The following is a 4,090-nucleotide window of genomic DNA, read 5'->3' as shown; positions in this document are numbered from 1 at the left end:
GTTTTAGAGAGCTGCCGATGCACGTGTTGACTCGGCGACGGTTGTATCAGAAAAAAAAAACAAAAACCCCAACCGATGAGATCCCGTTGCCTGTACTCGATCGACTCCTCCTCGTGTGAGAGATACGACGATGAGAGTGAAACGAAAAAAACAAAATGGCTGACTGTGAGGAGTATACCTTAGCTTTTCCCTACCTCGTGCTTTCGAAACTCTCGTGACCTGAGCTGGCTAACCTAGAGGGCTCTCGCTCTCTCTCTCTCTTCGATTATCTGTATGTGTATGTGTTTCTTCCTCACGTGATTTGCTGTCCAAGTGATCTTGGAACAAATAATCTCTGATTTTAGGTTATGTACTTTGCTCTGCTTAGAAATAAATGTATGTGTGTCTGCGTGGGTTAGAAATTTCTTGCTGTATGTGGATATACTTTTGTATCAGTTCTCCAGAATGTGCCATGTGCTCTGCTATAATTCTTAGTTTTTTTTTTTGAGGTTATGTTCGATGCCCTGGTATATTTTATAAATATATATATATATATATATATCCCTGTTTTCTGCCCTAGAAATTTTTGTGTCACTCGATATATGACTCTCCTTACGTTCCGACTTAAAAATGACTGAACCGAAAATTTTCAAACTCCATGTACCCAAATGGGTCTTTAGGCCATTTTTAGGTCGTCTAAAATTTCGTAAACCCCATGTCCCTGTTCGGGCGCCATTCTGTAAAGAAGTCTCGTCGGCTGGGATATACTCAATCCCGCCAGGGTCTCTTTTCCGAAAATGTTTGTAAAGATAGACAAAAAGGTCTAGGACGACAATCGGTTGGCTGGCGTGAGAAGTAGAGTGCCAGCCACCGGGATACGGAGTAAGATAAATAGTTTATTCGGTGTCTGCTGCAGAGCGAAAAGGGTCAGCAGTAACACGCATTTGGGCCTGGCTCATAGCATTCGCGAGACAACTTTTCCCTAGGGCAGAATTTATGGCCTATATTCTAGGCATTTGTGTTGAAATATTTATATTTATGCGTGGCCAGCTTGATTTTTATTCTTTCCTACGAGTTGTATTAAAATTAGGGGAGAAATACATTTATTGGAGCATTTTATTGATTTATTTTTAACCCGAGTTTATACTTTTACTTTATTTTGTTTTCCCAGTGTGGTCGGGCGCTAGTTGGCTCAATACAGCCGACAGTGGCAGAAGAAGATCTAAATTTTCCCTCAGTGCTCGCAGGTTAACGGGTTCGGTTAGGTCATGGTATAAAAATTCTAGCCTATTCTGGGCGAAGCGGCATCGAGGCCTTCGAGAAATTTCTCGTTGCACGGGACTCTCGCTGACCAAAACGCGGTTCACTCCACTCACCCACCCGTCTCGCTCTCACGCCGGCACACTCTCCTCGAGGTCGACTAGGTAAACTCCTTCCCCAAAATAAATCGTCGGTTCCTGGGTTTTCTGGTTCCTGGGTCACTTGGCACAAGTCACTCGACTGTCTTTTGGTTTTTTTTCCCACAACTTTTCCGCACTCAGAACGCAAAAGACTCTCGTTGTCCACATGAATTTGCACTGCTCGCACTTCTGATCCCGTTCGCCGCGTTTGCCAGACTCGTGCTTTGCCCCGCGTTTTGTTCAAGTTTTCGGCTACTCTGTGTTTTTTCCACTTCTCGAAGTTTCGGTACTCCTTTTCTCTCGCTCTTCCCTTGGCGCGTGCCAATTTTCGGGGGGTGTTTTCCTGCTCGATCGTATGTTCTCCCTCGCTTGCTCCTGTGCGGCGCTGCTCACGCGAGCACTTTTCGTTGTGAATATTTCGTTGCTCTCCTGGTGTGTGTGTGTGTGGCTACTGCTGATGCCAGAACGGAGGGGGAAAGATAAACAGGACCTATCGCTTGGGCTTAGCTAAGATAATTATTGTGTACCAATATAACTACAAATCTTACAATTATTGGTTAAGCTTACATATTAAGTGAACTGCACAAAGTTTTTACAAAGTAATTCGCGAGGGTTTTGTTTTATTGTTAGCTGCTGTTGTCGTTTCCGCTGGCTGCTGTTGTTGTTGGCGAAGCTTTTGGGCGTTGTTGGCGCTGGCTGCCGATATTTTTGGTGCTAACTGGCGTTGTGGTTGTCGCTGGCTGCCGATGTTGTTGGCGCTGGCTGCCGTTGTTGTTGGCGCTATTTGTGAGGGGTCAAACGACTCCTCACAATGTTTTCGTTTTCTTTTACTATTAGTAGCACAAAGCACATTCTTATATACCCCATTTGTTGATATTTTATGTGCCCTTGATCTAAACATTGTCCTACTACCATATAGTGGAGTTTCAGTGAGTAATACATATTTATAATGATCCATAGTTAAATTTCTGGAACTCACACCGTTTGCTTTATTATAAGAGTTTTCAACTTCATCTATTTTATAGCTATAAACTTTGGAGCATAGACCTATAAATTCACTCATTGGTTTTCCATTCAACTCATCTTTAAAATATCCTAACCTCTTTTTATTAACTTTTTTAAAATTATATAAATCGATTCTTCTATCTGAATAATCGGATGTATCAAATTTTGATTCAATATCACCACGAATGTCCTTATAAAAATCGTCAGTTTTTATAGTATAGATAAATGAGTCTGTATCCATATAATTTAAAACCAAATGTTTTTTGAAATTTAGGTTTCATGTATTGGTAATTAAAATCATACATTTTGATTTTGATAAGTCAAATACAGCAAACCCCAATTACATTGGCTTATTAAATATCTCAGAAAGTTTTTTCATTTGGATGGCACAGAGCTCGTCATTTATTTTAGTTGGACTATAAAAATTGAGTTTTGAAATTAAATTTTTAGCCCAATGTTTTTTTTGACCGAGTTTATGTACTTCTGTAGACCAATGTAGTTACCAATTTAACCTCCACACGTTTTTCAGGATTTTCCATAGTTTTCCCCTAGACCGAGTTGTTCAATAATTTAAAAAAATCTTTTTCAAATTTATTCTTGGCATTCTGTCTATGTAAAGTATTTAAGTCAGTATAAGTCTTTAGCCAAGGTTTTTTCAAAAAACGAACCCCTCTGTAAATCTTTTTTCATGTTAATCCATTTGGTATGCATTGCTGCAAATTTCTATAATGGATTACATAATTTTTTTTGTTCCCGGGTCAGCGTTTAATTTTTTAACTTTATGGTCTTTAGATGCAAAGCTATTTGACAGACAAAACGGAAGATCATTATGTGTATCATGAAGGCGATAGGGGTAAATTAGGTCTACTCCCAAAAAATGATCCATACTCACTATCAATAGATATGTTATGTATATCAAAATCAAGGGGACAACCAATCAAACCCTTTATATGGAAGAGGTTGTAACAGTGCCCAACTAAATTGTTTGCATCCAAATACATTAAAAAGGATGATTCCTTTGTTGAATCAAAATCTGTTAAGTATTTGTTATTTGCCTTTGTATATCTATGGCAACATTGTACTAAGCCCCCTCGAATGCTATTTTGAATAAATCTATACATATCGATATCTACTAATAACTCTAATTTAATATTTGTGGTCTTAAACATGGCTGCCCAAGGTAGACCTGGTGTAGTAAAAAACTGAGTCTAATGAATATATTTGTAAACATATTTTTCTAAAATTTTCAAATATATCAGTCAATAGGAAAACATCAGTTTTTGAATACAAATCTAGATAATCCTTTAGACTTCAACAAGAAAATTGTGACCAGACATGTTGTGCGTGTTCATAATCATCTTTAGAGCATTCCTCTTCTGTCAAGTTACTATAGAATGCTGCTCTTGAGGGTAGGGAAGTTTCCTCAAGTCGACTAGCTGAATCCAAATATTCATATGGAAAGATACCCTTTTTACGCATTAGCCTGAATTCTATTTCATTTTTAAAAAATTTTTTACTGTATTTAACTGATCATCAATTAAGTTAAAAGCAAAGGTATCTAAACTTGATGGCATAAATCTGAATGTGTCAAGAAATCGAATTTCAAAATTGTTTCCATTTGAAGTTTTTATGGTTTTGGACACCGAAATATATTGCTCTTTATTTACTGGGATTGCATTAATACTAACAGGAATTTTAGCCAAGTC

The sequence above is a fragment of the Drosophila eugracilis genome, unplaced genomic scaffold (assembly GCF_018153835.1).
Source record: "Drosophila eugracilis isolate 14026-0451.02 unplaced genomic scaffold, ASM1815383v1 contig_1918, whole genome shotgun sequence".
Taxonomy (NCBI): domain Eukaryota; kingdom Metazoa; phylum Arthropoda; class Insecta; order Diptera; family Drosophilidae; genus Drosophila; species Drosophila eugracilis.
This window is presented reverse-complemented; position numbering follows the sequence as displayed.